Source organism: Dendropsophus ebraccatus, chromosome 6 (genome assembly GCF_027789765.1).
Source record: "Dendropsophus ebraccatus isolate aDenEbr1 chromosome 6, aDenEbr1.pat, whole genome shotgun sequence".
In the NCBI taxonomy this organism is placed as follows: domain Eukaryota; kingdom Metazoa; phylum Chordata; class Amphibia; order Anura; family Hylidae; genus Dendropsophus; species Dendropsophus ebraccatus.
In genome coordinates, this window is record NC_091459.1 from 41,650,544 (window position 1) to 41,662,847 (window position 12,304).

Here is a 12,304-nt window from a genome sequence, read left to right on the forward strand (position 1 = left end):
CCTGCTCTCTGCTGACAAAATGCCTTATGGTATCTGGGCAGAGGTTTGCAGCAAAGTACAGGGTATATAAGTACACTAACACATAGTTCTCCACCATAGCAGCAACACACAAACCACACACAACATAATTTGTATAATCTGTTTATGGTTGCACATCCAGTAAAACATACCCCTCACCATGCCACCTACATATCGGTTAGAACACTTATCTAGATTTATCTAGATTAAAAGTTATTTATCTAGATACAAAGTTATTCAGCTGAAAGATTCATGGCTATGCTTCCGGCACAGATGCATTTAAATGCTGATAAAACAATGAAAACCATTCTGATAAAAAAGTGCCAGGATTGTTCATTGCAAATCGCCATATCACTCATCTTGTACCGATATGAACGTTTTGGCTAGGATGAACAACAGTCAATTGTTATACAAGAAGAGCAACGCATGGTAAAGGGGTAGTGCGGTGTTCAAAATTTATTCACTAAATAACACACATTACAAAGTTATACAACTTTTTAATGTGTGTTATTTAAGTGAATGGCCCCCTTCCCCGTGTTTCCTTCACCCTGGAAGTGTAATGCCATATACTCACCGAATCACTGTCAACCCCGCCGACATCTTGGGTCGAACACATCATCTTCAGGAGGACGGCGGGACCGCTCCAGCCCTCCCTCATGCCCCCCCCCTCCAGTGCGTCATCAGCTGCTCAGCCGCGATTGGCTGAGCATAACTATGCTCAGCTAATCACTGATGAGCAGCTGATGACGCACTGGAGGGGGGGGGGCATGATGGAGGGCTGGAGCGGTCCGGCTGTCCTTCTGAAGATGACGATTTAGATTTAGGACACATTCACACATACAGTGTGTTAGCATTTCTCATGGTTACAAGACTGCACGTCCTGCCTATATTGTTCTCGCAACACCAGCTCAGACCTAAAACAGTGCTCTAAGCAGGTGACTAACATACATTACAAAGTTATATAACTTTTTAATATGTGTTAGTTAAGGGGAAAAAGCTCCCACAGCTGAGTACCTTAGGGTCTGGATAGGGCCCCAAACTGCCCTGAATTTAGTATCAGTCCACACTCACTACCTCAAGTCAGGTCAGTAACATTACTCAAGTCTAAAGTAGTCCAAAGTCCATATCTATTACCCACGAGCGAGGGGCAATGATTGTTCTAAGTATTCTAATATAAGTACAAGTAATGTCTCTAGTATATCTACAAGTATTTTCCAAGTACTACTCAAGAATCCAGTTCAAGGGATCCAGTATTGCTGTAATTTCTGCACCTTACTACAAAGAATATGAGTAGGGTATTGCACCTTTGAGAAGTATTCAAGTAAACAGTTTACCTGTTTAAGTTTATCTGAGAATCTGTAGTTACTCTACACCTGCACCTCTTCTAAACTATAAAGTGTGTTGGTATATTCAGGGGCGGGCACATACAGCTCCAGACCACCGTGACAAGTGCTGCAGCGGTACTGCAACATCTCACCCCAGTTACCCCATAATGTCTTTGATTTATGCTACAAAATACTTAGTAGAGATGAGTGAAACTTGAGCATTTTATTACCAATGACAGAAGAAGTTGGATGCAACCCTGAGGCTGCCTGGAAAAACTGCATACATTCAAAGGCCATAGGCTGTATCCATGTTTTACAAGATTCTCTAGGGTTGCATCCAACCTCTTCAGCCTTTAGTAATTAAGGGCAGACAATACTGGTTTGGACGTACCTAAGCGTGCTGGAGATTCGCTCATCTCTAATGCTCACCGGATATTCTGTTAGAAAAGATTATTCAGCTCTGCAGTCTGTTCATTGTTTTTCCATTTACAGCGTTCTGCAGGCTACCAGTGTCACATGGCAGTTCCCAAAATTAACTGTGCACACAATGTAAAGTGCGGCTCTGGACGCACTTTACATTGTGTGCTTGGGGGTAATTGGAATGCAGGCACACCCGAATGCGCCCGCATCCCTAGTCTAAAGAAATTAAGTTCTTCTGGCCGGTAGTGCAGGGCTGAACTTCACTGGCACCGGCCATTCTGTGACACAGCCATGTCACAGAACGGCCAGTGTATTACATTGTGTGAACCCGGCCTAAGACTGTGAAGGGGCCTCGGTGCTAAATCGATGCTGATTTCCCATGGTCAGAACCCACAGATCATAAAGTGATGGTAAATGCACAGGATATGGCATCATACATGAGATTGGAATACCCCTTTAAGAATAATTTGGAAATGTGACAAAAAGTGAAACCTGGACAGGAGTTCTGAGGAACAACGCAACAATATAAGCTGTGAGCTATGCAAAGGGTACAGCCTGCTCACAGATGTGCAGCTGATTGTAAAGAAAAAAAAGATGAAAGGTTGACTGGGATGGGAAAACAATTCTTAATGTCCCACATGGTACATGGTATTACTGCTCCAATGTAATGTTTTGCTGACTTTCACTGCTGGAGCTTTCTGCTGATAACTCTATGGAGCTATAGGATCGTGATAAATTCCTGTGTCTGGGTCCCATAGGGTAATCTGAACCATAGCAGTTCAGGTGGAATTAACCCTAGTTGTGCAGGGTATTTATGATGAAGAGGCAAATGGGACAATACTAGAGCATGCTGCAGTCCGATCATTCAGCATTTGATTACCAGCAGGGCCGTCTTACCCATTGGGCATGGTAGGCGGCTGCCCGGGGGCCCTTGCGTCCTAGGCGGCCCCTGCACGCCCGGATTGTTAATCTTGTCTGTGGGGCCGGTGCCTGGCACTGCAAATCCTCCTGCTTTCTCACTGACAGAGCCAGGGAGCCAGCCATTGGCTCCCGGCCCTGTCAGTCACTCTTGTGACCGGAGGTAGCAATTATACCTCCGGCCACTAGAGGCTGCTCTCTCCTGTGCTGGCTCCTGTGCATAAGTGACCAATCCAGCTGCAGCCCACACACAGTGATGTCGGCTGGACGATCAGGAGGAGTAGGGGGAGGTAATGCAATAGAACAAGGTAAGTATGCTGCGACTGGAAGGTTATCTGCTGCTACTCTGCACTGTGCAGCCAGGGTATATATGATACTCTGCACTGTGCAGCCAGGGTATATATGATACTCTGCACTGTGCGGCCAGGGTATATATGATGCTCTGCACTGTGCAGCCAGGGTATATATGATACTCTGCACTGTGCAGCCAGGGTATATATGATACTCTGCACTGTGCGGCCAGGGTATATATGATGCTCTGCACTGTGCGGCCAGGGTATATATGATGCTCTGCACTGTGCGGCCAGGGTATGTATGATGCTCTGCACTGTGCGGCCAGGGTATGTATGATGCTCTGCACTGTGCGGCCAGGGTATATATGATGCTCTGCACTGTGCGGCCAGGGTATATGATACTCTGCACTGTGCGGCCAGGGTATATGATACTCTGCACTGTGCGGCCAGGGTATATGATACTCTGCACTGTGCGGCCAGGGTATATATGATACTCTGTACTGTGCGGCCAGGGAATATATGATACTCTGCACTGTGCGGCCAGGGAATATATGATACTCTGCACTGTGCGGCCAGGGTATGTATGATGCTCTGCACTGTGCGGCCAGGGTATGTATGATGCTCTGCACTGTGCGGCCAGGGTATGTATGATGCTCTGCACTGTGCGGCCAGGGTATGTATGATGCTCTGCACTGTGCGGCCAGGGTATGTATGATGCTCTGCACTGTGCGGCCAGGGTATGTATGATGCTCTGCACTGTGCGGCCAGGGTATGTATGATACTCTGCACTGTGCGGCCAGGGTATGTATGATGCTCTGCACTGTGCGGCCAGGGTATGTATGATGCTCTGCACTGTGCGGCCAGGGTATGTATGATGCTCTGCACTGTGCGGCCAGGGTACATTGACTGCATTAGGGCTAATGGCAGATTGCTCTGCACAGCGTTCTGCCATATACTGTAGACAGGGCCGATTCTGGGGTCTCCGCCGCCTGAGGCAAACCGCAGGCGGCCGCCCCCTCACTAGCTCCCGACCCCCCCCCCCCCCCCCCCGACCACAATGCGTACCCGACACCCCCGTATACAAAGAACACCCCCCCCCCGCGCGCGCTCCAGCTCTGCATCCGCTCACCTGTCCTGCCGCAGCACTCCCGCCGCCAAAGCTCACCGCTGTCCCCTCCCGCGCCGTCAGTCAGCGGCTGTCATCGCCGCCATTCCGCCGCCAACGATAACCGCTGTCCCAGCTCATCGCGGCCCCCGCTGACCCCGGGCACTCACGACTTGCTGGAGGACCATGAAAGCTGCTGACTTGACAGCGCGGGAGCGCGGCAGGGGACATCGGTGAGCGTTGGTGGCGGGACCGGACGGCTGCCGCAGGACAAGTGAGCGGCTGCAGGGCGGCTATCTGCCGCCCCCTGCATGGCCGCAGAATCTGTCGCCTGAGGCGGAATACTCATTCCGCCTCATGGCAGAAGCGGCCCTGACTGTAGAGGCTGGGCTGTCTGTGTGTCAGCTGGAGAGGAGCAGTGTGCAGGGAGCTGTGTGACAGTGGCCCCTGGAGTATCAGGCTATCTTCTGCCAGGCACCTCCTGCTGTAATCTCCTCTCTTTGTGCTGTCAGCCCCCCCCCCCCCCCAGTCACGGGCCCCCGCAGAGTGGGACTGCTGTAGTTCCTCCACAGTGCTACACCATAGCTGACTGCCATTGACTCCCTTCTGTGTAACCTTAGCCCCCAGCCCCCTCCTGGCTGTGCTGCCCCATGCTTCTTACCAGCAGTCAGGGCTTCCTTGGTAATTGTGATTTGCTGCCGACATTGCTGAGCAGTCGGAGGAACAGAGATGGGAGGGGGAGGCGATGTGCAGAGAACAGGACACACAGGAGAGGCTGCCCCCTGCTCACCCCTCCAGCTGTCCTCCAGTGTTACAGGAATTGGTAGTCTACATCTGTGTCTAGGCTGCTATAGGGATAGGTAAGTGTGTGCAGTATGTATGTGATGTAATATGTGTATATATGTGTATGCACTTTGCATGTCATATGTATTTATGTGTAGTATGTATCTTTTGTGCATGTGTATGAGGTATGCATGTCCTGTACATATGTATGAAGTATAATATCGTGTGTATATGTGTGTACTAAGCATATAAGAAGTATTATGTGTGCTATATGTATAGTCTTGTGTGTGCTTGTTGTGCAGTATCCAGTCATGTGTATGTGTGTAGTATGCATGTAAATGTGTATACTGTGTATATATACACGTCATGTATACGTGAGAGGATATATGCATACATTTTCACCTGTTAGTGGTTCTGCTAGCACTGTATGTGAGGGGTTTGTGGTAATAATGAAAAAGTTTGATAAAAGAGACTACAACACGAAAAGGAAATCCACATTTTGAGAGGTTTCATCTTCATAAGAAAATCCTGATGCTGAGAGTTTTATACGAGGTCAAGAATGCCGTCCTTGGTATACAGTCAGTCTGCGGACCGGACCGCAGTTATTTCTAAAGTTAAGAAATATAAAAATCAGCTTAGATTTGGGCCCTGCCAAAAGAGCCTACCTGTCATTAGTAGCCTTCAGATATGTGATACAGTGCAAGATAGGTGGGGGCCCAGACACTCCAGCTGTATGGGGCCCCAAACGTCCTGATGGCAGGGGTTACTATAGTGGGACTGCATATAGGGAGGGGGTTACTAAAGTGGGACTGCATGGGGGCACAGAGAAGGCTTGTTTGCCATATGGGGACACAGGGTGGCCTGACTACTATTTGCAGGCACATACTGGGCATAGCTGCTTATATGGGGGCATAGAGGGAGCACTGTTACTGTATGGGGCAATACATGGGCACTTTGTATAGAGATGATGATGATTGTGGAGCAAGGAGCCTAAAATGTCTGTCTGGCAGATCCTGTGCATACGAGTCACGACTGGAGACGTCTTTATGATGGTTGGAGCCAGATGGAGAAGAAAAGAAAGAGCGAATAACTTTGTCAGTGAAAAACGTCACTTGCAGTTGTTACAGAGAAGCCGCCCCCTGTGAGTCGCTGAGCTATAGTTATAAGTCTGCAGGATCTACCTCTATAGGTCACTGCTTAGGGAGAGTATTGGTCTTTATATAGTGGCTATTATACAGTGACAGTATAGAGGTATGATCCAGTTACTGTATGCTGATGGTATTGCCCATGGTGTGGCAGTATTATTTGTCCAATATATACACTGGTATTATTGATAATATTTGTGTTTATATAGTGGATTGTATTCAGTGACTGTATAGTGGTGTTAGTTACTATGTAATGGTAATGGCAGTGGTCATGGTGTGGAGATATAGTTACTTGTACACTAGTAGTATCGGTCTCTATATTCGGCTTGCTAAGTAACAGTTTGGCGGTAACATGTATGGTGATATTTGCTTCCTGTATACTGTGTTATTTGGTAGCTATGACAATTATTTAGAGATACAGTATTATCATGCACTGAAAATTGTATAGTATAGTCACAGCTATCCATGGTATATGGGCTGCTGGGGCTTCTGTGCCAGGGCTGATTTTAAGTCCCAGTCTGGCCCTTGGCGCCTGCCCGCTGTGACGTATTCCCTGTCCCCAAGCAAGCTCCCTTGTAGGTATTGTGCCTGTGCTGCCGTCAGCCGCTCCCCCCCGGCCGATGTGACATCTTCCTTGTCCCTGGTCTGCACGGCGCATGCTCCCCCTTGTAGGTGCTGTACAGTGCCTGTGGTCTGAGTCCTGCCGTCAGCTGCACCCCCCTAACCCCCCCGCCCCCCCCGTGCGCGGTCCTCAGGCTCAGGCCAGCAGAAGGGGGAGGAGTCTGTGAACACTGTACGCAGCAGCTGAGACTCCTCCTCCTTCACGTATTAACTGAGGAGGACGACGTCAGGTCTCAGCCTATGAGGATGGCCGGTGAACAGGGAAACTTGGTGAATATATTACATGCCCCAGATACAATATATTACACATGTTGCTGTCCCTTTGCATATAAGCCCTGTTGTCAACCTGTATACTGTATAATACAATATACAGGGAAACAACATGTCTCATATAGACAGAGGGGCAACAACATGACTATTATATTATATTATATATGAACCATGTTGTTTCCTTGTATACTGTATACAGTATACAGGAAAACAACATGGTTCTCATATATAATAGTCATGTTGTTGCCCCTCTGTATATATGAGACATGTTGCACTGGTGTGACAATAAACCCTGCAGATTGCTGTTGGAAGTGCTGTCTCCATTGCGTTTTTTGGATACTTTGAAGCCAACCTGGTCTGGTTTGGTGAGGCATGCACGCACATTTTTTTTTTTTTTTTTGTACTGCTGAGAGACTGTGTTGTGAATTAAAGTTTATGTTAACAATAATTTGTATTTTTTATTGTAAGTAACTGTACTGGCTAGGGGCGGGGTTGTAAAGATGTTTTTTTTTTTTTTTATGGCGGCGGGCGCGAGGGGTGGGGGGGTTCAATTTGCACCTCTGCCCAGGGGCCCATAATGCTGTTAAGATGGCCCTGATTACCAGTGGCTGAAGAAGTTGGATGCAACCCTAGGGAGTCTGGGAAAACATGGATTAGGCTATAGTCTGCCTGGAAAACATGGATACAGCAATTGGCTATAGGCTACATCCATGTTTTCCAGAACTCCCTAGGGCTGCATCCAACTTTGTTGCTCTCATCTGTAGAAAATGCCATTTCTAAACATTTCTCCCTTGTGTAAATGAAGTAGTGACAGTGTAAACCAGTGATGGTGGATGGTCAGTGTGGAGAACACAGTAGCCCGGACAGTTTGTTGACAGAACATCCATTCACACCATGAGGTGAGGCCTGTTGTGCCCAGTGGAGGTGATAATTCCCATGTTTCCCATGTACATGTTCAGAGTGTCACCTCTTGTCTGTTACCTCAAAGTAACAGTGGTAAATGGGCAGTGACTGAAGATGGATGCAGCCCTAGGGAGTCCTGGGAGACATGGATACAGTCTAGGGCCTATGGCTGTATCCATGGTTTCCAGGCAGCTTTAGGGCCGCATCCAGCTTCTTCAGCCACTGGTAATCAAATGCTGAATGATCGGGTTTGGACGAGACGTGATATTAGATGGTGACATTGAAGACAGAAATAGCTTTTTGGGTGTCAGAATTTGCAAGAACTGGGTCTGTTGTGACATTATAGTAAAACTTTCAGAAGAAATTTGTTACATGGTGAAGCAATCGAAACCACTGGGTGTTCATGTCTTGGGAGATACAGGTGCCACAAACCACGGAAAGGCGTATCTGATGAAAGTATTTGCGTCGTAAGCCATAGAGATCACATCTTCTGTAGAAAAATCATGTGTAGAGATGAGCGAACCTGGAGCATGCTGGAGTCCATCCGAACCTGAACTTTCGGCATGTGATTAGCGGTGGCTGCTGAACTTGGATAAAGCCCTAAGGCTATGTGGAAAACATGGATATAGTCATTGGCTGTATCCATGTTTTCCAGAAACCTTAGGGCTTTATCCAAGTTCAGCAGCCACCGCTAATCAAATGCCGAAAGTTCGGGTTTGGATGGACTCGAACCCGAACCCGGTTGGCTCATCTCTAATCATGTGTCCTAATTGAGCACATGAAAGTAAATGTATTCTGTGCCACCAGCAGGTGCAAGTTGTAGGGTCACTTCCTTCCTGAGGATCCTGCCTCTCCTACCTGGACATGTTACAGAATGGCTTATGCCATAAAGAAGAGCCTAACATCACTTCGATGGTGCATCTTCCACATTTTATTTCAGTCGCACAATTTAATACACATAGGAAGAAAAAAAAAGGTCTTCTCACCTGTCCTCGCTCCCTCTCTGTCCTCCTACGGGTCTCCGGAGTCTCCCCACTAATCACAGCCACCTCCAGCCCGCTCAGCCAATCAGCCGCGGCCCCGTCCCATTTCAGTCAGTGATTGGCTGAGCAGCTTTTGGCAGCTGCAGGGGACACTGGAAAAATAGAACACCGGAGGAGTGAGGACAGGTAAGTATTAATGAGTGCACACTGTAAACTGCACTAACAGCTAAACGCCTGCAATGGTTTAAGGTTTGGTTCGGAGGAACCAGAAATTTATTTCAAAGTCAAACCTTCTGAAAAGAACTTTTGAAAAGTTGACTCATCTCTATTAGAAAGATAATGTGTCTTCTCATGTTGATACATAAACCCTTTAAATCACCCCATACAGGAGGGTAGCTGGGGGATAGCAGGGACATGGCATCATGGAGTTGGCTCTTTTCGGACTGGCATGGGATTTCTTACCAGTTATCCCCTCAGTCCACACACTTCATGGCCCCTTGGTGATTTTCCCCATCATTCTCCTTAGGTCTCCCCCTCATTTCTGTGGACTCTAAGCTAGTGATAAAAAAGACATATAAGAAACTCTGCAGACTGAGTAGGTGACTTCAGCCCCAGTAAGAAGACATGAACATCCTCCTCCTCCTCAGGGCTCCCCTAACTTCAGCATGGGGCTTCCCCTACAAGTGCTGACGTTGCAGAGCCCAGCGCCGAGCACAGAGCCGGCCTTTCTTCCCTCACAGACCCCCCGCCCGCACACGCGAGGGTTAAATTCTTGCACTGGGTGGAGCCTCATTGCCAGCACGGCTCAGGCAGACAGCAGGAACCTCATTGTCTGCGCTCCCCTCCACAGGGATGCCGGGAGTTGTAGTCTCACACTCGTAGACCCCTCCTGGTTGGCACGTCGGGACTTTAGGAGAGGCAGAGCATGACCCCCATCGTCCGGGAGATGCCAGGAGAGCGGCCCACACTGCCAGGGCGAGCGGGGCTGACGGGCGGGCTGCTGTGCTGACCCGGGTGAGTACCGCATCACAACTTCACTGCGCACCAGGCGACAAACTCCACAGACTCTTCTCATAGTGATGTAGCGGAGTTTGTCAGGAGTTTCTTTCCTTCATTCTCCCAGCTTGTCAGCACTTCTTTATATTCCAGATTACATAGTCAGCTCTGCTACACGGTCCTGTGTGTATATGATGGGACTGAGCCAGGAATCCCAGCAGGCACATAGTGTGGGCAGCTATCTAATGAAGCAGAGCCAGGGCTGCTGCACTATAGGAAGCTATCTGATGAAGCAGAGCCAGGGCTGCTGCACTACAGGCAGCTATCTGATGAAGCAGAGCCAGGGCTGCTGCACTATAGGAAGCTATCTGATGAAGCAGAGCCAGGGCTGCTGCACTATAGGAAGCTATCTGATGAAGCAGAGCCAGGGCTGCTGCACTATAGGAAGCTATCTGATGAAGCAGAGCCAGGGCTGCTGCACTATAGGAAGCTATCTGATGAAGCAGAGCCAGGGCTGCTGCACTATAGGAAGCTATCTGATGAAGCAGAGCCAGGGCTGCTGCACTATAGGAAGCTATCTGATGAAGCAGAGCCAGGGCTGCTGCACTATAGGAAGCTATCTGATGAAGCAGAGCCAGGGCTGCTGCACTATAGGAAGCTATCTGATGAAGCAGAGCCAGGGCTGCTGCACTACAGGCAGCTATCTGATGAAGCAGAGCCAGGGCTGCTGCACTATAGGAAGCTATCTGATGAAGCAGAGCCAGGGCTGCTGCACTATAGGAAGCTATCTGATGAAGCAGAGCCAGGGCTGCTGCACTACAGGCAGCTATCTGATGAAGCAGAGCCAGGGCTGCTGCACTATAGGAAGCTATCTGATGAAGCAGAGCTAGGGCTGCTGCACTATAGGAAGCTATCTGATGAAGCAGAGCCAGGGCTGCTGCACTATAGGAAGCTATCTGATGAAGCAGAGCCAGGGCTGCTGCACTATAGGAAGCTATCTGATGAAGCAGAGCCAGGGCTGCTGCACTATAGGAAGCTATCTGATGAAGCAGAGCCAGGGCTGCTGCACTACAGGCAGCTATCTGATGAAGCAGAGCCAGGGCTGCTGCACTATAGGAAGCTATCTGATGAAGCAGAGCCAGGGCTGCTGCACTACAGGCAGCTATCTGATGAAGCAGAGCCAGGGCTGCTGCACTATAGGAAGCTATCTGATGAAGCAGAGCCAGGGCTGCTGCACTATAGGAAGCTATCTGATGAAGCAGAGCCAGGGCTGCTGCACTATAGGAAGCTATCTGATGAAGCAGAGCCAGGGCTGCTGCACTATAGGAAGCTATCTGATGAAGCAGAGCCAGGGCTGCTGCACTACAGGCAGCTATCTGATGAAGCAGAGCCAGGGCTGCTGCACTATAGGAAGCTATCTGATGAAGCAGAGCCAGGGCTGCTGCACTATAGGAAGCTATCTGATGAAGCAGAGCCAGGGCTGCTGCACTACAGGCAGCTATCTGATGAAGCAGAGCCAGGGCTGCTGCACTATAGGAAGCTATCTGATGAAGCAGAGCCAGGGCTGCTGCACTATAGGAAGCTATCTGATGAAGCAGAGTCAGGGCTGCTGCACTACAGGAAGCTATCTGATGATGGGGACAGCTACTAGCTCAGGCTGTTAGGTATCTAGTAAGATAGAATTTACAGAAGAAACGTGTTTATGTAATATATATATATATATATATATATATATATATATATATATATATATATTCTAGAAAAAAAGGCATGTCAAAAAAGCTATGAGGTAGGTGCTTGCCCTTAGCTGGGGATTCCCAAATATATACAGCAACAATCCGCAGCACACCAACTTGAAGTGTAAAATGTGGTTTATTCCATCCAAAGGTGCTGAAGAATACAGGATAGAACTACAGACGACCCTGTGAGAGGGCGGAAACGTTGTATCCTGTATTTTTCGGCAACTTTATAAACCGCATTTGACACTTTCAGTTGGTGTACTGTGGATTGTTACTGTATATATATACACACACTTTAGGATGAGAGCAGTACTACTCCAAATAGTTAAAGTGACTGTACCACCAGGCCCAGGCTAAAGCACTGGAGGTGGGCCGACCCACCCTTAGGCTACGTTCACACAGAGCAAAAGGGGCGGATTACGCGAGGAAATATTTCCGCCTGAAATCAACTGACGCTGAATTCCGAGCAGAATATAAGCAGAATGCAAGCAGAATCCCTGCGTATTCCGCTAGGAAAGTGTTCAGCTCGTAATCAGCTCTTGGCAAATTCAGCGCGGAATACTCGAGGAGTCCGCGCTGAATCCGCATGCATTTAGCGCTGAAATTCAGCGAGTATTTGGCAAGTAAACTAGACTATACCAGAATATATACTAGAATCCTCCTCCCCCCTTTTTTCCCCATTTCCGCGCTGATTCAGCGTGTAATTTCCGCTTGTATTACGCTTGTATTCCGCGCTGAATACGCGCGTATTCCGCGCTGAAACAGAAAATCAGAGCCCCATTGAT

The 12,304-nt window shown here is 48.5% G+C and overlaps 1 protein-coding gene across 1 annotated transcript in view; it reads left to right on the forward strand.

Annotated features, from left to right (window-relative positions):
* The first annotated feature begins 9,577 nt into the window (after positions 1 to 9,577).
* The window catches only part of DSE (dermatan sulfate epimerase), a 50,386-nt gene continuing 47,659 nt past the window's right edge, over positions 9,578 to 12,304 (forward strand). The window contains exon 1 of the mRNA XM_069973642.1: positions 9,578 to 9,798. The gene's annotated coding sequence lies outside the window, so the exon portion shown is untranslated. The remainder of the gene's footprint in view (positions 9,799 to 12,304) is intronic.